The sequence below is a fragment of the Jaculus jaculus genome, chromosome 10 (genome assembly GCF_020740685.1).
Source record: "Jaculus jaculus isolate mJacJac1 chromosome 10, mJacJac1.mat.Y.cur, whole genome shotgun sequence".
Classification (NCBI taxonomy): domain Eukaryota; kingdom Metazoa; phylum Chordata; class Mammalia; order Rodentia; family Dipodidae; genus Jaculus; species Jaculus jaculus.
Window position 1 is genome coordinate 8,165,236 of NC_059111.1, and position 26,265 is coordinate 8,191,500.

Genomic DNA, 26,265 nt, shown 5'->3' on the forward strand with positions numbered 1-26,265 from the left:
TAAGCCATCTCTCCAGCCATCCCCCCACTTTTTTGAGAACTAACTTAGGATGGGGAATCAAAATGAGTTCAGCAAGATGAAATGTGAGGAGTCCTAAATTTCACCCAAGTCCATGTTTAAGCAGTCGCAGGTTCACCGTGCCACGTGTTAGAGCCACACTCGCTTCGGCCTGAGCACTGTCACAGGAGTGGCCCTCGGGGAGCTCTCAGAAGACATCGCCCCGTCTCTCCGTTGCTGCTTGCCCCACTACCCCATCCATTTAGAGCCGTGGGAGATGGCCCCTCCAAGAGAATGAGCTCTTTAAGGGAGAGACTCACGCCTCACTAGTCTCTGCTGATGTCCCCACATCCTACAACAAAACAGGTGGACCCTTACACCCCCCCCCCCGGCCTGCAGATCCCAAAAGGCAAGAGGAGGCTTGGCCCTGCCCGCTGGGAATCGCCCCAGCAGTTTCTCTTGCCATCTTCACGTTCTGTTCCCTTTCCACTGCAGCGCCGACATGTTTTCTCTCCCTCTTCATCATTCTTGACATCAGAAGCGGCTTCGTTCCCACTTCTTCCCTCCAGCGTTTCTGGAAACTTCTTCCTCAAACACAATAACCCATGAAAGACTCTGAGGAGGCATTCATCAAGAAGTCACCTTCTCAGGCTGGAGAGACGGCTTACCGGTTAAGCGTTTGCCTGTGAAGCCTAAGGACCCCGGTTCGAGGCTCGGTTCCCCAGGACCCACGTTAGCCAGATGCACAAACGGGTGCACGCGTCTGGAGTTCATTTGCAGTGGGTGGAGGCCCTGATGCACCCATTCTCTCTCTGTGTCTGCCTCTTTCTCTCTATCTATCACTCTCAAATAAATAAATAAAAATAAACAAAAATATTTATTTTTTTTTTAAAAAAGGAAGTCACCTTCTCTAGTTTAGTCCATATTGCAGTTGCCTTCTAGTTGCTGGCACAAGTGCCCGACCAAAAGCAGTTTGTGGGAGGAAAGGGTTTATTTTGGCTTACAGACTCGAGGAGACGCTCCATGATGGCAATGGAAAATATGGTCTGTGAACAGAGGATGTACATCGCCTCACGGTCACCATCGGGTGGGCAACAGCGGCAGGACTGTGGGCGTGGGCAAGGGGAGGCTGGCGACAAGACCCATAGCTCACCCCCAACAACATACCTCCTCCAGCAAGATTCCAGTTCCCAAACTGCCACCAGCCAGGGACCAAATGCATGAGCTCATCAGGGAGGCCGAATGCAAACCACCACGGTCCAGGAAAACCATTTTGGAGAGCAACACCCTTCTTTTGGTTCATAGCAGAAGTTGCTGGCACTGAGTGGGGGAGAAGCTGAAGTAACTCAACACCAGCCCTCCCTGTACTGGGAAACCTGGACCAGGGCAGAAGCTTATAAGTTGTGTCCCTGGAACATTCAGCTTCCTTGTCCCTATAATCCTGTGAGCAAGGAGGAGACCAGGAAGAGCCGGAGAGTGGAGCAGTCAGGACGCACACTCTTCACTTCCTGACCCAAAGCAGAATTTCCACCATCATCTGCCTTACAACCACAGCTTCTTTAAAAGATTCCAGTAGAAATTAAAATAGTTACACTGCCAAAATATTTTGCAAATCAATGGGATGGATGGTGGGGGGGGTGGGCATGGATGCAGTTAGTCAAAGCAGTTGAATGGTTGTAAAGTTTCCTCTTGTATTCAGTTTGCATATTGGATTCAGCCACAAGGTACTTGCAGCAAGGTTTAGTAAAAAGACATGTAAATTCTGGGATGATAACACCCTGAAAGTCCAGACAACAACAGCATCAAGAATCAAGACTGGACTGTGGCTATGTCTAAATATATGTGTGTGTGTGTGTGTGTGTGTGTGTGTGTGTGTGTGTGTGTGTGTGTATGTATGCATTCCTGTGTGTGTTTGTGCAAAAGTGTGCAGTTCAGGAAGTGTGAACTCAAATGTGGAAGCTCTTGTGTTTGTGGTTAAAGCTCATACTCTATCCCCAGCTGGCAGAGCCTTTGGGAGGTGGCCCGGTGTGTGGTTCGGGCAGGTTTTATAGTCCAGCCCGCCTTGCCAAACCTAGCAAGCTCATGCTCCTTCCTTCCTGTTGATGAGAAGATGTGGTGTCTGGGTGTCTTCTTCTGCCATGTTTTCCCCTCTGTGATAAACCTCTCCTCTCAAAAATTACAAGCCATGGGCTGGAGGGATTGCTTAGCGGTCAAGATGCTTGCCTACAAACCCTAAGGACCTAGGTTCGATTCCCCAGGACCCATGTAAGCCAGATGCATATGGTGGTGCGTGCATCTGGAGTTTGTTTGCAGTGGCTGGAGGCCCTGACATGCCCATTTTTATTCTCTCTCTCTCTAGCTATATATATATATATATATATATATATATATGCACATATATATAATTATTAAAAATGAAAAATATAATGAGATACCCAAAAGAAATCACGCGTAAATAATTAAACAATGGCACTGCCATTCTAGAACAAATCATTGTAAACAAAAAGAGGAGCCCGGGCTCGGCTCAGATAAGGAGCTAGCTGACTAACTCGCTGACCTTTGCTTCTGTAACTCATGCTTGCTTGTGCAACAGGACATTCCAGAATACTTAGCTGTGGGGGCCTCTGGCCTCTTGCAATAGATAGGTTCTGCAAGCAGTCTGCTGACCAGAGATAAGCAACTAGTACAAATGTTCCCGCATGCGCCTTCTTGGAACAAATCATTTTAAAAGATGCTATGTGATGTAACCCTTTTGCCCCCTTCCCACTCTTTTCCTTTATAAACCCCTACTTTTAGAAGGTCGAGGCTCTCTCCCACTCCCGCTGCATCGGTCTGTGTGGATTGAGTCCCTGCTTAAGCTTGACATTAAAAGAAACCTGTTGTTTTTACATTTGAGTGTCTCAGCTTCTGTGGCGGTCCTCTGGGTGACTCCTGGGTGACTGGGGGTCTTGGCTCCTGGTCAGGGGTCTTGGCACAACAATATGAGTCAGAAATAAACCCTTTTCTTTCATAAGCTGCTTTGGCCATGTGTTTTTCATCTCCCAGCAAGGAGAAGTTAACTGCTACAGGAAACAATACCAGGAGAATGTCCCCAACCAAGAGTCTATAATATTGTCAGCACAAATACGTAAACTGACCTTAAGAGGTGCTGACATTGAAGTTTTTTATTTTTAATTCTCTTATTCATTGTGAGTATGGCTGAGTGACTGAATGTGTGTGTCCAGAACTTCTCACCTTAGTCTTTAGGGATAAGATGCCCTTTTTTTTTTTCTGTATTCAAATGTGGCTCTGATATTTATTGGCTTTGTGACACTAGGAAGTTCATGTAACCTCTCTAAACTCAGTTCTCATCTGTAAAATGGGAACTATAATGTGATTTACTTCATGAATTTTCTGGAAGAGGAGTCTAATGTGGTAAAGCTTGTTTACCTCAGTTCAAGGCTTGGCACAGGAAAAAAAAAAATTTGTTGTTCTTATGTTAATTAGATGTGTGTGATCCTTGTCCTCCAACCTGAGGTGGCTCCCACATGCCTGACCACTGTTTTCATTCTGGAATTCTTCTCAGGTCTGGGGAGATGGCTCAGAGGTTAAAAAGAGTTTTAATCTGCCAGCTGGATAACTGGAGTTTACTCTTCCCCACACTCAGGTAAAGCAAGACACCGCTGTGTTCGTGTCTGTAATCCCTGTGCGGAGCCAGAAGACTTCTGAAGCCCATTGGCCTCCCCAGTGCCAGCCTCATCTCAGACATGGTAGAAGGTGAGGACCACACCCCAAGGCTGTCTTTTGGCTTTCATGTGTGTGCTGTGGCATGTGTGTGCCCGTGAGCTCACACATCACACACTAAAGAAAAGCAAGAGTCCTTTGGCTCTTAACATTGAGGGCCTGGCTTAATGGATGGAGAAAGAAAAGGGAAGGGCTTCAGGGCTGGAGAGATGGCTTAGCAGTTGAGGTATTTGCTGGCAAAGCCAAAGGACTACAGTTTGATTCCCCAGGACACAAGTAAGCCGGATGCACAAGGGGGCATATGTGTCTGGAGTTCATTTGCAGTGGCTGGAAGACCTGGCGTGCCCATTCTCTCTCTCTCTTTCTCTCTCTCTCTCTCTCTCTCTCTCTCTCTCTCTCTCTCCCTCCCTCTTTCCCTCTCCCACTCTCTCAAAAAATGATAAATAAATAAAACAAAATTAAAGATTTTAGAAAAGGGAAGGGCTTTGCCATCTGATCGAGTGACTCATGAGACATAGGATTAGGATGGAAAGAGGAGGCGGTTTGGGCAGCTGCTCTTAAGACAAGAACGAAAGCCTTGTGTGTCTGGGTGGGTGTGGAAGTTGAATAATGACATAGGGAAGGTCCTGGAAAGAAATGTGGAAGATGCTAACACATCGAAGAAGCCCTGGGGTCTGAGGTGCCTGGTGTGCTGGGGTCGGATCTGTCCTCACCCAGCGGAGACAAGGTGGCCAGAGTCACCCGTGACATGGTCTTCCTTGCTGAAGGTGATGCGGTTCCCAGATGGGTGAGCAGGATTCAAGCTCTTTTCTCCTCACCTTTCCCTGCCACCTGCCCCATCTCGCTGCCACCCCGCGGGCTCTGCGTGAGCTGAAAGGGTTTTTGAGGGTCACACGGGGTGGCTGGGCAGCCTCGGCCCACTGCTGGGAGGATGCTCTGATTTCCAGTGCGCAGCCTCAAAGCGTAGCCTGCAGTAGTTCTCCTGTCTAACCTCCTACTAAAAATGTTCCCTCTGAAACATGCAACGGCGCTGACCTCTGACAGACGGCGCGTCCCAGCTGTGAACATCATTCGGCTTACAACAGAAGTTGCCCTCAAGACCCTTGCAGCCTGGCCCGGGGAGGGTGGCACTGTCGGGCTGGGCCACAGGAAGAACAAAGGTGAGAGTCACCTTGGTGGCTCAACGGGGCCTCACGCAATCACTCTCTTCTGAAACTGGGTTTCAGCCTGCGGATGCTGTATCTGGACTGGCCAATTAGGCCCTGTGTGGGGCTGCAGAGCATCACCCCAAATCCCTATTAGCAATTAGCCCGTGAAATAAAACTTTATGTGGGGCTTATTTTTAGTACACCCATCGCCTTTTGACTTAAGCCAAACCTTTTGTACCCAATGCGTACTGGAGTTGCAGGACATTGCATAGCTGGCCTCTTTTAATTGACTTCATTAGTTAACGAGTTGCTGGGTGAGCTCAGGATGAAGGCTAATTTGGAGGAAGTCTGTGGTCCACTCAGTAGCATGGATGCCTTATGCCCACTCTGGTCCCACAGAGCTCTTACAAAGGACTGCCTGGGTCTCCACTCAGCTCTGAACCTGATAATGACCTCAGATTACCTCTGGCTCTCCTAGGCATTTATTAAGGGAGGTGTGGTCCAAGGTAGGAAGATCATGTTGGGACATGAACTCCAAACTGTTTTCCTCACTAATATGCCTTCACTTCTCAGGCATTGTTCCTCTGTGATGGGGAACCCTTGCTTTGGTCCTCTCACTGCATCTTTAATCAGCTCTTACTAAGTTTTGATTTCTTCTTTTATTTTAGAGAGAGACAGAGAGAGAGAGAGAGAGAGAGAGAGAGAGAGAGAGAGCCAGGGCCTCAGCCACTGCAATCAAACTCCAGACGCGTGCACCAGCAATGGGCATGTGCGACCTTGCCCTTGCCTCACCTTTGTGCGTCTGGCTTATGTGGGATCTGGAGAGTTGAACATGGGTCCTTAGGCTTTGCAGGCAAGTGCCTTAACCACTAAGCCATCTCTCCAGGTCTTTCTTTCTTTCATTTTCCCTTTTGTATGTGCATATGTATGTATAGACATGTGGATGCATGCACATGTGTGGTGGGTACATGTGTGCGTGTGTATGAAGCCCAGAGGACAAACTCAGTTGTCATTCTTAGGAATGATGGCCCACGTTTTTAAGACAGAGACTCTAATTGGCCCCAAGCTCTCAAATTATGCTAGAACGACTGGACAGTGATCCCCAGGGATCCTCCTGCCTCTTCCACCCCAGCACTGCGGTTACTGGGATGTGCTTGAGCCTTTGGTTAAAATCTAGAGTTCTCAAAAAGGTGACCTTGTGCATCCGGCTTACTTGTGTCCTGGGGAATCAAACTGTAGTCCTTTGGCTTTGCCAGCAAACACCTCAACTGCTAAGCCATCTCTCCAGCCCTGAAGCCCTTCCCTTTTCTTTCTCCATCCATTAAGCCAGGCCCTCAATGTTAAGAGCCAAAGGACTCTTGCTTTTCTTTAGTGTGTGATGTGTGAGCTCACGGGCACACACGTGCCACAGCACACACATGAAAGCCAAAAAGCCAAAAAGGAGTCACTGCAGATTACCCCAGACCACCACCCCTCCCCGGCTTTTATTGAAGAGTCGACTTCTGGAATTTTTTGTTCCAGTACTTTCCCCCCACATAATCTGTTGTTTTGTAGTTTTTGTTCCATTTTGTCCCCATAAAGGTGAAATATTTTCTATCTTCCCCCATCTCATGTGAGTCCAACTACCTTTATACTCCTTGAAGAAGTCCCCTAGTATGTTACATAACAAAACTATAACTCAGCTGTTTGCTTGTTCCCAAGTCCTCCCAAAAAACACCACGGTCAATACTAAACGCTGCCTTTGGGCAGATGTTAGCAGGATGAAAGGCTAGGTGGAGAACCTCTTCCAGCATGGAGTTTCTCATGAGCAGCTCTTTCCTGATTCACCTTACAAGGAAATACGGCCATAATTGACAAGATGCTTATAATTCTTTAGAATTGAAAATTGTAGTTTCCCTAAAAGAAGCAGATTTCTACATATGAGTATCAAGTGAGTATCAAGACTCAAAAAGCGAGGTTGAAGAAAGGTGAGTTCTACACATATTTTTGTGGTTCTTAAAGAGAGCTTAAATAACAAGGGCAGTGCATTTTGATTACCAATAATGGTACTCATTATTTTAATCATTTCTAAAAATTAGTATCATCATCATAATGACTACTGACAGTTACCTACTTCCAAGACTTAACTGCAGGAAATGGGGCATCTGGACTCAGAACTATGTACCACCGTTTATCTGCAACAATTTACACAATAACACATGCAAAGATAATGAGACCCTAACTAAGTGTTGGGATACTCAAAGTTCAGCCCATGGTTAAGAGCCACTCTGTAAGCTTATCATTATGGATGTGAGACAAGATAAGGGAATTAGAATCATTTAGATGGATGCAATCACCCTTACGGCATTTTGACAATGGGATGCCTCCCCTCCAAAGTGAGTGGCTTTTCCTAGTCAACTTAATCACAACAAATCTGGACTTTTTTTGTACTTTGTTTTTGCAATGAATTTTGCTTCTGAATTTACTAAAATGGCTGTAAAAATCCAATGGATGTGAGGATGCTCTGGGGGAGGAATGGGTCCTTCACTACAAGTGGTTTGAGAAGTTTGGCAACCATGTAGTTTGATTTGTGAAATGAAAGCTACAGGTAACTGTTACTCTTAGGATTTGAAGGGAACACTGTAGACTGCAGAGTTTGAATTGGATTTATGGAACACCTATGGATTTACAATGCTACAAATCACAGAGAGGGCCAGGAGATTAGCTCAGCGGGTGAAGTCCTTACCTTATAAGTGTGAGGACATGAACTTGCTTCCTAGTACCCACATTGGGTGGGTACTAGGTGTGATGGTGTGTGTCTGAAATCCTAGCACTGAGGAGGCAGAGACAGGAGGACTCCTGGGCCTTACTCAGCAGCCGGTCTGGCCTTCTTGATAAGCTCTAGGCCAGTGAGAGACCCATTCATAGAGGAGGTAGACAGTGTTTTGAGGAGGATACCTGAGTGGTTCTCAGGCCTCCATACGCATGTGCGCACACACTGGCATACTTGGGTATTCATACACATATGAACATGTATACGTACATGTTGCAGAGACACACAACAAAATGAAAGAAAATGAATCAAACAGAGGAGAATTCCAGGATCAAGTTTTAAAAACACTGGTAAAGAAAAGTAAGTTCTTAGCCGGGCGTGGTGGCGCATGCCTTTAATCCCAGCACTCAGGAGGCTGAGGTAGGAGGATTGCTGTGAGTTCAAGGCCACCCCGAGACTACATAGTGAATTCCAGGTCAGCCTGAGCTAGTGTGAGGTCTTACTTTGGAAAACCAAAAAAAAAAAAAAAAAAGTAAGTTCTTTTAAATTTTGTATTACTCTTGTCTGAATACAGGATCCCTTTCTGTTATAAAAATGAGTTTGGGGAAGATGATTAAAATCTCTTAATTTCCTCCTTGGCTTTGAAGTTCCTTTTTTTAAAAAAAATATATATTTTATTTATTTACTTGAGAGAGAAGGGGGGGAGAAAGAATGGGTACAGCAGAGTCTCCAGCCATTGCAGACGAACTCCAGACACATGTGTTCCTTTGTATAGCTGGCTTACGTGGATCCTGGAGAATCGAACCAGGATCCTTTGGCTTTGCAGACAAATGCCTTAATGACTAAGCCATCTCTCCAGTTCTTTGAAGTTCCTTTTGTATGAGATTGAGGGGGGGTGAGGGAAAGGATGGGCATGCCAGGGTCTCCAGCCACAGCACTCGAACTCCAGATGCGTGTGCCACCTTCAGCGCATGTACAACTTTGCTCACCTTGTGCATCTGGCTTATGTGGGATACGGATAATTGAACATGGGACCTTAGATTTCACAACCAAGTGGCTTAACCACTATGCCATCTCTCCAGCCCCTTTGAAGCTTCTTAAGGAAGAGATTTAGAATTGAAGAAGTGTGACTTAGAATATCCTTAGAGGAGGAGGGAATAGACCTTTTCAGATACTTGCTTTTCAAGATCCTAAACAACAGGCCATGTCTCTGCATCACACACCAAAGTACTGAGTGACCTGAGCTGAGAAGGAGGCTGGCTGGGTGAAAAGAGGGTGACTGTCACTGGCCATTTCATCTAGGGCTTCAGACATGGGCTCCCTTGATAGCAGAAAAATGTTAGGCAGGATGAAGGTTTCTATTCAAACACGCATTGCCCAGACACACCGACCCTGAGTCTTTATAAGGATCTCGAAGTGCTTAGATCTCAAAGTGCTCCCCACACTGTGGCTGTTGTTATTGACCTGTGTCTGCCTCTGACTGTGGGAAACTCTCAGAGCTGCTCACAGGAGGTCTTGGTGAGCCAGCAGGATTACATAAGCACAGACAGAACAGTTTTCGTTCTTCCTGAAATATCTCTCTATCTTAGTCTAGGGGGACACAGAACAGCCTGAAATCATGGAGACTGATTTAGCACAATCCTCAGAGTGGGTGATTAACGCACTTGGGTTCCAACTACTTGTGATGTTCAGAAGCTCTAGATGTTCCTTCCATGAAGACTCAGCGTCTGTGTCCACAGATTACAATCACAGCGAGCAGGGTAGGTAGGATCATTCAGGCAGCATGCTGCAGACAGATGGGGAGATGGATGCTCAGAACAGAATTCAAGATTAAGGGTGCAAGGTTGCTTCTATGCCATGTGGATGGTGGTTTCCGCCTGTAGGGAAGCATCATTCTCACCTTCCCCAATGCCTATGTTCCAGCTACTCCCCTTGCATAAAGGACGGCCTATCCATTCACAGCTCACCAACACACTCTTGGGAGCTACCTACGTCTGGTCATTTGTCCAGGACCATCACTGGTACTAACAGAGCAGTACCGACGGGTGGGAAAACAACAAGCATTGTTGTGCTCGTGGCTCCAACGTCAGGGGCCCTTCACAGCCCCAAGTGTTTGGGCTTCCTGTCTGATCTCTGACTGGTGAAGGCTTCAGGAGGCGTGTTGCTGGGGGCAGGGTGGACTGTGGGGTTGACGAGTCCAACCCACTGGATGTTCATGGCTAGCTTGCTCTTGCTGCTGCTGATATGCAGAGATGTGACGCCCCCAGCTGCCTACCCTGCCATGCCCAAAACTGTCAGCCTGAAACAAACCCATTCCTCCCATATGGTGCTGCTGGTGGGGTGTTTTGTTCCAGCAAGGAGAAGCCAGACCGGCAATGAGTGAATCATTTAACCTCTGAGTCAGAGACTCCTCCTGATAAAATGCTGAGCCACAATGAGGATTAGCAGTGGACAAAAGAAAATATGGTTTGTTATGATTTTATTAGGCCTGCTTCCCATGGAGACCTATAACCATATTTTGCGGGATCATTTTTGTAATCCGTAATCTATATTGGGGGTACCAGGATTGTCTCCCCAGAATCCTGGAAGACAGTGAGCTCCCTATGAAAGCCCACTTACAGAAGATTTGAGGTACTTTCATTTCCAAAGAACGTGATATGGACATGGCTATCCTATAAGTAACTGAGGTCCAGACCTATGTGTGACCTTTTATGAAGACACCAGCCAGTCATGGACACCCTGGTTATAAATCCAGGACCTCTTTAATCAAGTGCTCTCTGCATAGCAAATCTGACTGACAGGCTTATCTGGGTGATTCACTAACAGACTTAGTGGATTTGCCAACCTTTCCTTAAACATCATCCACTGTCACCTTTGCTCTTAAGAAATAGTTATCACTGACCTGTAACTCCCAGTACCAGCATGGGGCCATCACCCACTCTCACCTTTGCTCTTAAGAAATAGTTATCACTGACCTGTAACTCCCAGTACCAGCATGGGGCTATCACCCACAATGAACTTTTGATCAAAGAAACCTACAAGATTTTCTAAAAGAATGACAGATTTCTGTCAGAGTACTTGACCCACCAAAGGTTAGTGGTAAGACCCTATTGCTGAAGACACCATATGCAGCTGACATGTAAAATGGAAGGGCATGGCTGGAAGCCAGGAGAGTCAGTCCCCAGACAGTCAGCGTGTCTAGTGCCAGAAGGTGCTACATGGGCGACTGGGGGAAACAACCAATATCTCTCCAAGCAACTCGTGGTCCAACCTACGTAGCAGCAAATAACCTGTTGTGATGCCCACATAAGTGCAATAGTGGCACACAGCCATGGTGGGGAACCAACCACTCTTGACTTGGCTAACTGATCCTCTCAGTGGTACAAGACCCATAGCTGGAACTGGGAGACAAGTCAGAACCATATCCAAACATAAGCCCACTCTCCAATATCAAGTTACTATCAATCATGGGGTACAAGAGGACCTACACCTATTAAATTCTCTATTAACAAAGTAAGGGTTATCTCATTTGTCCTGGTGCTAACTTACTCTCCATTGGAGAATCTGCTTCTCTTTTTTCAGATAGATGCAGATCCTAAGGAGAGAGCCACCCCATCATACCTCAAAAGGGCCCTGACTGAAACTAAGGAAAATTGGTGAAATAAGCAAGGGTGCTGTTTTCCTGATGAACCGGATACCAGCACAAGGGGGAAGGAGACCAACACAGAGAAAAACCAACTCCTACCAAAGCAGAGACCCAGAGACCCAGAGACCCCCAACACCTATTCACTGAAGCAGACCAAAAATGAACCCAACATGGCTCAGGGAAATTTTGTGGAAGAGGGGGTGGAAAGAATGTCAGAGCCACATGTTGGGTCAAGATATGCAGAGACATTTATCTTACCCATAACTGTGGGCTAACTCTACAATGCATGACCCATATACCTCAACAAGGAGGGGCCAGTGGGGAGGGGGTAGGTCATGGATGAGCCTAATAATGGTACCAAACTGTCTATACTTGCACAATAGAAAACTAATTAAAAAAAGAGAAATAGTTATGTTTATTGGCTTGTCTTTCCTTCTTACCTAAGAAACAAGGCTGACAGACCATATTTGATGGGGAAACTGCATTAATTACTTTTCTCATTGCTGTGAACAAATTACCTGACTAAGGCAACTTAAGGAAGAGTGGGTTCATTTGGGCTCCGAGTTTAAGAAGGAACTCAGTCCATCATGCTGGGGAAGGCATGGTGGTGGGAGTGTGAGGTGACTTGTCACATCGTGTCCAGAGTCAGGAAGCAGAGAGAGAGGAATGAATGCTAGGGCTTCATCTCTAGGACCTGAGCCCATGGGTCCTACATTCAGGGTTGTTTTTTTATCCTCAGTTAAACCCTTATGGAAACACCCTCCCAGGCATGCCCAGAGACAGGTTTCCATGGTGATTCTAAATCCTGTCAAGCACATACTGAAGACTCACCTTCGTAAGAACTAAGTGACAGGATTGCAAACGAGGTAGCAAAGAGAACCTCCAAGCTACTCTTTTGGGGTCAGGAGGAAGAGGGGAGGTGCTGGGGGAAAATGATAGATTTACCAACCTTTAGACTCTGGTAGAAATGTGGTGTGGTGTGTATAAAAAATGTTTCCCGTAGCCTGATGTGTCTGTGATTAAGTCACATACTGGCGAAGCCTTTGAGAGGTAGATCCTTGCTGGAGGAGGTGTGTCATTAGGGGGGCAGGCCTTGAGGTTTATTACCCCAGCTCACTAGGTGTTCAGAGCTAGCTCACATCTTACTGCTTCCTCCCAGCTGATGTGGCAAGATGTGATGCCTCAGCTGTCTGCTTTTGCCTTGCTTTCTCTGCCACGATGAACCTCCCCTTGAAAGTGCCAGCTGAAATAAACCCTTCCCTTCCATAAGCTACTCCTGGTTGGGTGTTTTGCCCCCGTGCCAAGGTACCAGCTCCAGTATGGGTTCCGTGAGGGTTGGCATAGCAAGAGCAGGCATAGCTGTGGCCTCTGCTCAGTCTTAGCAAGTTAGTGGCAGGGTCACAACTGATACCTCAGGGAATGAACGGGTCACCTCCAAGGTCACAAGCCAATTACCTCTACCCAGCTCTGGAAATGTCTATTTTTCAGCCCACGCATGTACAGTTTGGGGACTTTTGTTTTCTAGTGTTCTGCTTCTAGGGGAAAAAATACATTAAAGTTATAGCCGAAAACAGGAACACTTGCCTTGCTGACAAACTGACACTGTGCTATGAGAATTATGACTTGCTGCTTCCTGGGCAAACGTCTGTCCCCAGGAAGCACTCCCAACAACGCGGAAGACTCAGTGATATACGTGGTGGTTTCAGAGACTAGAAAGTGCCAGGGCCGACTTGGATTTATCGGCTCCAGTCCCACTGAAATTGATGCTCTTCTAATCGCTATGATCTCCCTCCCTCCCTCCCTCCCTCTCTCCCTCTCTCCCTCTTTTATACGTACTCAAGGGCAATAGGAATCATCAAGAAAGCGAAGGGACAATGACAACAGTGCAATTGACAAAGAGAAGGGGAGTTTTTGAGTGTCTGCTATATGTATTGCCCTAATTTAACACAAATTACCTTCAGGGAAGGTGTTCTTTTTGGTTTGATTGAACGTAAAATTTTACGTTATTGAGGTGAATTTTGCTAAGCACAGAATCATTTTCAAGTGCACAATCCGACGGTACTGAGCACTTTCACTGTGTTATCCAATCGGCTCCCGGTGGGCTCACAAACACACCCCGTATGTATTGAGCACATTCTGCTCCACAGCCCTTCTCCCCTCGTCTCCTAGCAACCATCAATCTGCTTTCTGTCCCTATGGATTTTTACGCATTTTGGCTATATCATATCAAAGTAATCACACAATATGTCAACTCTGCATATGGCTTCTTCTTTCATTCAGCCCAATGTTTTGAAGTTCACCAAGTTTTCCCTCGGTGATCAGTACCTCGCTGCTTTCTATGGCTGAAAATGACGCCCCTGTTTGCACACACCCCAACTGGTGCCATCGTTCACCCACCGATGGACACTTGACATAGCTCTGCTTCGAGCTCTTAGAATAATGTGGCCACGCTGTTCATTACAAGTTCCAGGGGGAGCAGAGCTTTCGTTTCTGTTGGGTATCCATATAGCTAGGGATAGAATGATCATTTCCAGCCTGTCTGAAGATGTGAAGATGGAAGTTAGAAAAGAGTACAGATCTTTTCCAGGATCTCTTAGTGTTAGGGCCAAGATCAGAACATAGCTCACGTGACCTCCGGTGCCAATCTTTTTTATTTTTTATGCTTTGTGTTTTGAGATAGGGTCTCACTCTGGTCCAGGCTGACCTGGAATTCACTGTGTAGTCACAGGGTGACCTCGAACTCTCGATCCTCCCACCTGTGCCTCCAGAGTGCTGGGACTAAAGGTGTGTGCCACCACGCCCGGTCAGTCTCAATTTCTTGTAGGTTGTGAGATCATACACACTTTTATTTTGCATGATGTTATAAAATGACATCATCTTCTACAAAGCTCATGTTTGAGTATAACACAATTCATAATTTTGTTTTGGGCCACATCCGTAGCTATCCTGGGCTGTGTACAGCCTTTGAGCTTAGGGTTGAACACTCCTAATAGGCTAAAAACTCACTGAATAATTATTTTTGTAAGAGATTACTATCTCCTAACCTCAACTCAAACACCCTGAGGTCATATGATTAATAACATTAATTTGAACTCGTGGATCCAATAGTTTCATTTGGCTCATGCTGAGATCTGAGATTTTTTGTTTCCCAGGCAAATCAATAGCAACAGGCTCTATCTTGTTAGATCAAATATAACTTTTGTTTTCAGAAGCTCCAATTATGCCCTAATGCAGGGTTTATGTACTCAGAGGGCTTATTGAGATAATAAATGAAAATTTAATTTGACAATTAATAGTATAAAAGTGTTAGGACACTTTGACTTTGAAGGCTCGCGTGTGATTTTTCTCCTTTTCTTAGCTGTTGTTTCAAGGCACACTTATGCTTGTCCCCACTATGCCAGGGGCAATGAGTCACTCAGTAAGGAGGTGAAGATGGGTCCACAAACTATGAAAACAGAACAGTAAGCACAGTGTAGGGCGGGGGGCGTGGCTCGGTGCGTGAGGCGCTTGCACGGAAGCACCCCTGCACCCACGTAAAGCTGGGCACTGTCGTGTGAGCGTCTGTCGTCCTGGGGTTCCTAGGGCAAGAGGGGATCTGGGGACTGGAAGCTTGTGGGCCAACTGGTCTGGAAGATGCAGCAGTGAGATCACAAGAGATCCTGCTTCAAACAGGTAGAAGCTTGAGGATGGACACGTGAGGTTATCCTCTGGCCGCCACACAAGAATGCCGGGTGGTGTGCACAATCACGTGAGAACACACACACACACACACACACACACACACACACAGAGCAAAACAAGTGAGATCATAAAGTGAAAGGTCAAATATTTTCACTCAGCTCCAAAAATGCCTATTTTCAGCCTGTGCATGTCCTGGTAGGGGATTTTTGCAGTTCTCTTACTCTGCTTCCATGAGACAGAATACATGAAAGTTCTCTGGACTCTCTCTCTCTCTCTCTCTCTCTCTCTCTCTCTCTCTCTCTCTCTTCTCTCTCTCTCTCTCTTTCTCACACACACACACACACACACACAATCAAGACCCCCACTAAAACATTTCATCCAAACCTCTAATTCTATTGACATCAATTATTTCTGGATAAAAGATAGCTGGTCAACTAGCCAACACTTTCAATCTCAACATTGGTTTAGGAATGGGGTGGGAAAGACTTTAATTCTGGAAGAAACTTGGTTGCCTCAGAGCAAAGTAACAGATGATTCAAGTTGTGCGCAGTGAACACGTTCAGTTTCCAAAGCACTTCTTCATATACTGGCCTATGCACTCAGGTCTACTTGGGCTCCATACACCCGCAGCTACAGCCCTGAGAGCCTGTCAAATTCAATGCCAGCATGTACTTGATATAACAAGGTAAGGAACACTCTAAATTATGAAAATATGTCAGAGGCAGAGGCCCAGTTGTGAACTTTAATTTAGTTAGCCGAGTAAGTTACTGGCAAACCAAGTACAATGGGCCTCCTGGAGACAAAATGTCTCTAGTATCATCCAGAACAATCCAGATGCCTGGAGAAGCCGTCCTTGAAAACTTTCCTGTATCTCAACCTTCCCCTTGACCTTTCCTCTTGCCTACTGTCCATCTCAGTCAGCCACCAGGTGAAAGGATAGAACATTTAAATATGGGTTCCCACAAATCACCACCAAAACGTACCGCACGCTCATGGAGGGAGACCCCGCTTGCGCAGGACAGATTTAAAACCTCTGCAGCGGCAGTGTCGTTGGCCCCTGCCATGCTGGAAGAGACGTGTGACTCGTGTTTCTAATTCACCTAAGTGATCACAGACATCTTGGCAAGACCATAAAACATTTCCATTGGAAACAAGGGAAGGTGACACTTGCAAGAGCTGCTATGGAATATCCCACAAAATAAACAAAGTAAAAAAAGCCACAAAACTTATTCTGAGATAGCTTTAGGTGTGAATATTAGTCAAGCTTCCCAAATATAATTTACCCAGCTGCTCCTGATGTCAACACGATATATACCCACAATGCATCTGTTAAAACCGAGAGATTAACATCGGTATACTGCTATTAACTATGGGATTTATCCATGTTCTCATATTTATTTCTATAAATGTCTTTTTTTCTTTCTTCTTTCTAAAATCTCACATACAATCTCCTCCCCCGCCCCCTGGCATTAATTCATTGTTTGCTTATAGATTTCTTTTCGCCGGTGACAGTTTCAGTTTTTCTTTCCCAACTTTTAACACCACCTTGAGTTTGTCTGATGTTTTCTCATAGCTTTACTAAGAAACATTTGGGGAACAATTTTACATTGGCAGAAAGTTCTCCTTATCACTCCGTAAATAATACTAACATGGCCTACTGGAGGTGAGGGCATTGATCACGTGTTTAAGAATGTCTACCAAGCTTTTATACAATTTAATATTCTTTTACAGGATCACCCTGTTTACTACTACTAATAATAATAAAGTAAAACTTAATAAATAAAATATAAAGATGCCAAATAGGATAGATTTATTGAAAAAGTTACCTCTTGCCTAAAATTCAAATTTAAATTTGAACGTGCATCTCGTATTTTATCTCCACAGACATCTACCCATTCTGTGTCCTACAATGTGAGCCTCTGGCACCGTAGGGTTTACCAGGCAGCCAGTCACTCATGGTGCAGAGATGCTGGGGAGGGATGCGTATCTAAAATCACAGTGTCTGGATTCACAGAGGGAGTTACTGCAGACACCACACAAGCCCAAGAAAGTCAACTATGCTTTCAATAAAGAAAGCATTTGGAGCTGGGCTGGATATTCAACTTCTTCCAAAAGCGCTGTCCATATCAGAAAGGGCTCTCTTGAATCCAGACAAAAATCTTTCAAGGGTTCCAGAAGAAAACAACTGGTGACCACAATGGAGCATCCCTCCCTGCATGTTGCCAGACTATTTCGAAGTGGAAGGTTTGTTACTGGCCAAGTTTCTTTTTCTTTTTTTTTTTTTTTTTACAGTCACATATACTTCTTGGCAAAAAAAAAAAAAAATTCTTGCCCAAGCAGGCAAGTAGAAGTTGGCCATCTTACTTAGAGAATGATAACGTTCTCAAATTTAAAATAATAATTTATAATAGACAGGCGTGGCGGCACACACCTTTACTCCCAGCACCTGGGAGGCTAAGATAGAAGGATCCCTATGAGTCTGAAACCAGCCTGAGACTCCATAGTGAATTCCAGGTCAGTCTGGGTTAGAGTGAGATCCTACCTCAAAAAAAAAACAAAAAACCAAAATGGTGATGACAAATACAATAATAAATAATAATAAACTTGAGGTCCTTGAGAAAGATCTAAGTCTGTGAAGACTTCTAGCATGAACCATATGCCAGACTGCAGATGCAGGGGCCCGTTGTCAATGGCTGGGAAGGAGGTGTTAATTAGCAACTTACAAGGCAAGTTGCAGTCCTGGGAACTGGTTTCAATAGTGTAGCCTCGCTGTTGCAATCAGTAGCATCCCATTTAGTGGTCACTCAACCCAATCCAATCCTTTTTCCCCAAGGGAGCTAATGGCAATCTCCTCAGCCATCAGAAACTACATGTGGTTGTAGAGGCTTGAATGTAAAACTCGTCCCTTAAAACTCATGCACGTGGGCTTGAGAGATGGCTTAGCGGTTAAGCGCTTGCCCGTGAAGCCTAAGGACCCCGGTTCGAGGCTCGGTTCCCCAGGTCCCACGTTAGCCAGATGCACAAGGGGGCGCACGTGTCTGGAGTTCGTTTGCAGAGGCTGGAAGCCCTGGTGTGCCCATTCTCTCTCTCTCCCTCTATCTGTCTTTCTCTCTGTGTCTGTCGCTCTCAAATAAATAAATAAATAATTTAAAAAAACTCATGCACGTGAGCATTTAATCCCCAGCTGATGGTGATGTTCTGGAAGGCTACAGAACCTTCAGGAGGTGGAGCCTTCCTGGGGGACATCTGTCACTGGTGGCGGGCTTTGAGGTTTTACACTGCAGCCTCACCTGCACTTTTCTCTCTCTCCTTCCTCCTGCTGATGTGATGATGTGAGCCGGCTTCTTGCGCCTGCCGTGTTTTCTTGTCGCCATGCTGGACTCTACCCTCTGAACTTGTAAGCCAAATTAACCCTTTCTGTCCCGTAGGATGTTTTTGGTTGGGTATTTCTCCCAGCAACAAGGAGGTGACTGATATATATCAGTATGTTTTTGAGTTTGTGAGTGTGTGCGTGTGTGTGTGTGCGCATGCAGAGCCCAAAGAAGAATGTTGGTGTCTCCTCTATTGCTCATCCTTCTATTTTCTTGTAATGGAGTCTCGCTGAACTCTGAGCTAACATCTCAGTACTTGATACTCTTAAATAAACACCTACTAGTAGCATGGCATCGAGACAGCTTAGGGAGTGGGTCCCTGCATGGCAAAATAAAAAGTGACAAGGTGTCTTCCCTCTCATGCTCCACTAGCCATATGCTTTGCAGAAGGAAAAAGATCCAATCTCTAAAATTTCTAAAACCTATAAAAGGCGGGTGTTAAGCTCGTGGGTGCCACCTTGACTTTAAGTCAACTAAGAAATTGATCTGAGGGTAAAAGAAAATCCAATGTTTTGTGCACATTTGGACTGAGCAAACAGGTTTATTGCTAAAATCCTCCTTAGAGGAAGAGAGTCAGGAAGCATTCTTATCTAACTCGAGTGGTATGAACAGATTTCATAACAAAGGGGATTGGGTTGAAAGGATCCTGATGGGAAGGCTCGAATGGCCTCTCCATGTTCTTGTAACTTCAGGGTCACAGTGCTTTCGGGCTCATGCGGCGAGTCCCATCCAATGTGGGGCAATCGCTGAGGGATCGTGGCACCAATTTTCTATTTAGGCACTGTGACAGGGCAAGGGTGGCTCAATGGCTAAAGAGCTTGCTGGGCAAGCATAGGAACCTGAGTTCAGGGCCCCAGGACCCATGAACAGACGAGGTATGTGAACAGGCGCCCATTATTCCTGCACGGGGGCACAGAGACAGAGGGTCCTTGGGTGGGTGGGCTGATTTGACTAGCTGAAAAGGCGAGCTCTGGGTCCAGTGTGAGATCCTGTCTCAGTGAAGAGCAACTGAGAAAGATCCCCCAAATTGATCTCTGTGCACACACGTGCACGCTCACCCCCTCCGCATGCATGCCACACAGCCTACACAAGCAAAAATGAAACAAAGAGAGGGAGAGAGAGAAAGAACAGCTTAAAAAAAAAAAAAAAAAGAACTACGGGGACTGGAGAGATGGCTTAGCAGTTAAGCACTTGCCTGTGAAGCCTGAGGACTCTGGTTCGAGGCTCAATTCCCCAGTATCCACTTTAGCCAGATGCACAAGGGGGCGCACGCGTCTGTTTGCAGTGGATGAAGACCTTGGCACGCCCATTTGCTCTCACTCTCTCTATCTGCCTCTTTCTCTCTCTGTCTGTTGCTCTCAAATAAATAAATAAAAATGAACAAAAAAATTTTTAAAAGTACTGTGACTCGTTCATTTTGTGTAGTCATTATTGAATCGCAGAGATGGGATCATTTATGGGCAACATATATCGATTTAACTTAATGTTCTGGAGGCAAGGACAAAGCAGAAGGGCCAGGCTGCACCTGGTGAGGGGCTTCTCACTGCTCTGTAAGCTGGGTGGGTAGACCGTGCACCTATCAGAAGAGTAAGGACAAGGTGACCCACGTAGTCCTTTGCTCAGGAGCCCATTCTTCCTATGGTGGCATTCATTCATTCACGACCATTTGTTAAATAATGTCCTCATATATTCATTCGCAAGCACAGAGAAAGAGAGAAAGAGAGAGAATGGTCACTCCGTGGCCTCTAGCCACTGCAAATGAACTCCAGACATGTGTGCCACCCTGTGCATCTGGCTTTACATGGAGACTGAGGAACTGAACCAGGATCGTCGGTTTCACAGGCAAGCACCTTCCACTGAGCCATTTCTCTAGCCCCTTGTTCATGACCTTTTTTAAAAATGAAACTTTTTTTTTTTAAGAAATTTGCTTTTACGTTTATTTGAGAGTCATAGACAGAGAGAGATAGAGAGAACGGCTAAATCAGGGCCTCCAGCCACTGCAAATGAACTCTAGACACATGTGCCACCTTGTGCATCTGGCTAACGTGTGTCCTGAGGAATTGAGCCTAGAACCAGGGTCCTTAGGCTTCACAGGCAAGTGCTTAACCACTAAGCAATCTCTCCAGGTCTCATTCATGATCTTTTAAAGGCCTCACCTGCAGACCCTATGGCACTAGAAATGACTTCTCCAATAACTGGGTTGGGGACCTGGCCATGAGAACACAGAGCTAGAACACTCAAGGCCCAGAGACTGAATGGCATCTCACCTACTGTTTATGCAGATAATCAAGCCTGCATCCGAGCCCAGCCCCCTCTGACCACTGTGTCACGAGCCCAAGGAGAAAGGTTCTAGGTCTGTCCACGTGTCTTGTCTACATCTGAGGCTCTCTCTGCCTCTTTGGGTTCGAGTTCCGCCTGTCCCTTCAGGACTACTGGACAAAAGGAATTCTAGCCTCCTGCCCAGAAAGTCTACACGCTCCCAGGGCAGGGACGATGCAGTGATCCACAGAAGCAGTGGTCCCAGAGCAGAGAACAGGATTCTGGGTGTGTGCTCTAAGTGAGGCTGTGGCCGCAATAAAGACATCACAACACAGCTCATTTTGGGTCCTTCCCTTGCCCTAGTCTACTGTCTCCAGAGCTTGGGATGAGCTCTCAGCCTCCCTCAAGGCAGTCACCGTTATCACCCCTTTGAAGCCCCTTTGTTTTAAGAAGTATGGTTATTGTTATTCCCCTGGGGCACTCAGGTGCCCTGGGCCAGGAGCTTTCAAAGGGAAAGAAAGAGGAGACCAGAAAGTGGGGGGGGGGGGGGACAATGGCCTTATTAGAAAGGAGGAGTATCTATCTCTCTACAGACAGTCACTGGAAGGAGACCAGGGCTCTTGCCACATAAAGGAAAAGATTGTTATAAAAAGATTATTTTTTTTTTTTTAGAAAAAGGAGAAGAAGAAAGAGTCAACGCATTGGAGAGTGGGGCAGAGACGAAGGAAATGAGTAAGAATAATGACAAGAAAGCTTTTTAAAATTTTTTTCCCCCTTGTTCTTTGCTTTCCTCCCTGCAGATGCCGAGCTGGGGCAGTTGGCTTCCTGACAAACGCGGGAAAAGCATCCAACTTGAGCTGGTGGTTAGCAGCCCAGGGAGGGAGGCCTGGATGAATGAGGGGCTGCCTCAGATTGGACAGCTGGTCTCCCCCAGGGTGGCCCAGTGGGGTCGTTTGAATTAGGCTTCCCCCATAAACTCATGCATTTTGAATGACTGGTCTCCAGCTGATGGAGATTTGAGAGGTGAAGTCTTGCTGGAGGAGGGGTGTCACTGGGGGCAGGCCCTCGGTTTGGCTCACCGACCCGCTGCTGTTGTCCACCTGAGGCTGGCCAGGAGGTGATGTCCAGATCTGCTTGTGCCATGGTTTCCCCTGCCATCGTGGAGCTTCCCCTCAAGTCCATAAGCCACCATAAACCATCTCCCACAAGCTGCTCTTGGCCAAGTGTTTCATCCCAGTGATGGGAAGGTAACAACGGTGACAGCAGGGGACGGTTTGCCCTCGTGGATAATGTTTAGGCCTCTACAATCTCACCAGAGCTTTTTGCTCTTCTCGTCTCTGTTCTGATGGAGGTGACCTTGGACGAGGGACCTTGCTTCATGGCTCTCTCGTCCCTCTTCTTTCTCCACTGATGGGCTTTCCCTCCTAAATCCCGTGGGCATCCCTCCACCAATTAAGGTCCTTCCACATGAGCGGAGGAGAAAGTCCTGCTTGCCCAGATCTCCTAGGGCACCAAACCCGGGGCTGGGGAGATGTCTCGTTGTACAATGCCCGTCTGTGCACCTGAGGACTGGCGTTCAAATCTCTAGCACCACATGAGTGCCAGGTAGTTCCCTAGACCTGGTTTTCCACAGGCAACCTGGGCCCCTCTTGGGAGAGAGGTCTTTACATTGTGATTGGTCAAGCTTAGACCTCCCAGAACTCGGCTGGCCTTTACCTGAGGCAGCCCCGAGCCCTAACAAATCAGCTGTCCCCCTGGTTCATCTGAGCCAGAAGACAAGGCCCACCACCATAAGGTCATGAACACCTTTGCAAGGAGAGGGTATGCTCTCAGAGCTGCCTGACTTCCAGCACTGGGGGAGTTTTCCTTCAGCTAGGCCTGGACCCAGCCCTAGGTGGGCTTAGCCGAGTGGAAAGCCCCCTGGCCCTTGCTCGCCACATGGGCTCTTTCTCCCCTCCAGCTCCCCACATGGCAGGAGCTTTGTAGATTTTCTTTCCTCTCTTTTCTTCCCATGGTTTTCCCAGGACTTCCACGTAGGATCTCTAGCCATGGGGGTGCCTTTCTTTGGCTCTGTGCTTCCCTAATTAAATACAATTTCATAATTATCCTACTCAGTCTTCTTTAGTCAATTCTTTGATTAAAAGTGGACACAGATCTAGGGTTTGGGGTTCAAGGACTTTCCTGAACCCCAAGCACCCCATTACAGAAGGGTTCTACTTCTTGTGTTAACATGGGGTTAAATAAGTATATGCGGTTGTCCAAACTCATTGCACTGAACACTTCAGATCGGATCTGTGCCTTTAGCTCAATGTTCATTGTGTTCAACAGAGGTTTATGACTTTAAGGGTTTATATGCTAGTAATGCTGAGTAAGGTCTAGTGGCAAGTACTGGGGAAAACCCACGAGGGACCCTCACACCACATCACTTCATAAGATGCTGGTAGGAAACAGATATCTTCAAAAGAATGGAAAGTAACTCCTAAGCCATCTGCAGATGGACTTCAAGAACTGGGAAAACTAGAGTGGGTTGAAAAGGATTTACTGGCAAGGAAGGGGGAAGGGAGGATACCAATGGTTAGACTGTTATTTTTTTCTTTACTTTTTCTTATGTGCATATCTGTATATGGTGTGTGCATATGTGTGCAAGTTTATATGTATGTGTCCATGTCTGTGTGGATGTGAATATGTGTGTGTGTGTGTGTGTGTGTGTGTGTGTATGTGCAAGGGGGAGCAGAGGTCAATGTTGAGCGTCTTCCCCAGTCACTTTGGCCTCGCTATTTGAGACAAGGTCTCTCTCTGAATCTAAAGCTCACCGATTCAGCAAGAGCAGCAAGAAACACAGTCCCAGGGATACTCCTGGCTCCACCTCCCCTGCCCCAGGATTACAGGTGACTGCCATCACACCCAACAAATTTTTTATTATTTTTATGTATTTATTAGAAGAAGAAGAAGAAGAAAAGGAGAGAGAGAGAGAGAGAGAGAGAGAGAGAGAGAGAGAGAGTAAAGGGTGCCAAGGCCTCTAGCCACTTTAAATGAACTCCAGATGTATGCACCACCATGTGCATCTGGCTTATGTGGGACCTGGAGAATCAAACCTGGGTCCTTAGGCTTCGCAGGCAAATGCCTTAACTGCCAAGCCATTTCTCCAACCCTTTTTGCTTTTATTTTTAACTTTTTAAATTCCAACATTTTTTAAATATTGTATTTATTTGGGGAGAATGAATTAGGGCATCTTGCCACTGCAAAGATATTCCAGATCTGTGCTCTATTTTGGGCATCTGGCTGTCCATGGGTGCTGGGGAAATCAAACCCAGGCCATCAGACTTTGAATGCAAGATCCTTTAACTGCTAAGTCACCTCTTCAGCCCCACACCCAGGCTTTCTTATATGGCTACTAGGGATTTATTTATTTTTTGTTTTTTTGAGGAAGGGTCTCACTCTGGCCAAGGCTGACCTGGAATTCACTGTGTATTCTCAGGGTGGCCTCGAATTTAAGGCAATCCTCCTACCTCTGCCTCCCAAGAGCTGGGATTAAAGACATGTACCACCATGTCCGGCGATACTGGGAATCTGAATTTAAGTCCTCCTGCTTGTGTGGCCATGACTTTACCCACTGAGCCATCTCCCCAACCCCTGGCTGATTTTGGGTACACTGGGAAGTGAAGTGGTTGCTTGAAGCAGTTGTCTTTGCTCTCCTGGTCTGAGGTGCTCCAGTTGGGTGTTTGGAAGAGAGGGAGACACCGTTGGAACATATATCTGACACAGGAAGACAATGCTGGAAGTTGGGAAGAGAAAGGGCATTGAGTTACAGGGTTTATCCAGGTATTACATCCATAGCAAACACAGAATTTCCAAGAATGAAAGTAATCGGTCAGGCTGAGACCCCCATAACTTGGCTAGCCTCTTCCTGAAACAGCCCCTAGCCCTAACTGACCAGCTGTCAAACGGCATGTTTGTCTGTCAGAAACAAGTGTTCAGGTGACCCTCTCTCAATTATTACATGATCTCCTTTGCTAGGATTTTAGAGCAAATGCAGTACGTATAACTGCTACCAGCGTTCTGAAAGGCGGTCTCTTGATGAAGATTAAATTCATCTTGAGGAAAACTGCTTTTCCCTTGAGAATGATTGCTTCGCAAATAAAGTATGTCTTTTAAAACATGAAGTCTAGTGTTATGCTCCAGTGCTGCTGTTTATCTTCTAGGCGTCCTCATAGATAAATTCCGCACAGCCCTCCTGATTTTGAGTCCCTGTTGTTTCTGTAGGATGTTATCACCACAAGCCTCTTGCCCCTCTCTCTCTCTCTCTCTCTCTCTCTCAGCCCTCAATGTTTCCTTCTTTGCTTGAAGTGGTTGGGTGAAGCACCCCCTTCTCCGTAGGTGTCACAGAGAAGAGAGAAGCAGCCGGAGCCTCATGGAAGCCACTTAGATGTTTAATAAAAGATGACACTCTTGGGCTGGAGAGATGGCTCAGCAGTTAAGGCGCTTGCCTGTGAAACTAACAAATCAAGTTCGATTTCCCAGGACCCACGTAAAGCCAGGTGCACAAAGTGGCACATGTCTGTGGAGTTTGCTTGCGGTGGTGGGAGGCCCTGGTGTACACACACACACACACACACACACACACACAGACGATGCTAAAGTCTCCGGCAGGTGCAATGAAGATGGGTGGCCTAGACCTCATGAGCAGAGTGCAAGAGACCAGTGGAGTCCAAGGGAGGGCTAAGGGGAAAGATTGCTCAGTGGGTCAAAGTAAAGACCTGAGTTGTTTTTTTTTTTTTATTTTACTTATTTATTTACAAGCAGAGAGGGAGAGAGAGAGAGAGAAAGAGAGAGAGAGAGAGAGAGAGGGAGAGAGAGAATGGACATGATGCCAGGGCTCTAGCCACTGCAAATGAATTCCAGATGTATGTGCCCCCTTGTGCATCTGGCTTATGTGGGGAATTGAACCTGGGTCCTTTGGCTTCGCAGGCGAACGCTTTAACTACTGAGCCATTTCCCCAGCGCAGGTTCTGAGTTTTATCTCCAGCATGTACACAAAACGTCAGGCGCAGCAGCTCACATGTGCTACTACGGTGCTGAGGGGGATGGAGACGGGGGGGGGGGGGGGGGACTGGGCTCACTCGTCAGCAGTCTAGCCAAGCACAAGGAGAGCTCCAGGTTCCGTGAGAGATGCTGTTTCAAGGAAACAAGGTGGAAACGCGACAGAGGGGGACACTCCTGTGGCCTCTACACATGTGTGCACGGGGCACATGAATCTGCACATACACGTACATCCACCACACGCACACCCCAGAGTCTTCAGAACCTCATGGGGGGTTGGTCAATCTGTTTCTCTTAGCTGAAATTCTCTTCCTCATGGGCCTTCCTCCAAACTCTTTAGAAAACAGGAACATGGGGGTTGGAGAAATGCCTTAGTGTTTAAGGTCCTTGCCTGCGAAGCCAAAGGACCCAGGTTGCATTCCCCCAGGGTCCATGCAAGGCAGATGCACAAGGGGGTCACACATCTGGAGCTCGTTTGCAGCAGCTGTGGGCCCTGGCATGCTCATTCTCTCCCTCTCTATGTCTGCCAATTTCTCTCTCACACATAAATAAAGAAAAATAAAATATGTTTTTTTTTTTTTAAAAAGAAAACGGGAACATAGATGTGCCTTTGACAGACCCTACACGTCTCTGAGCTTGCACAGGACC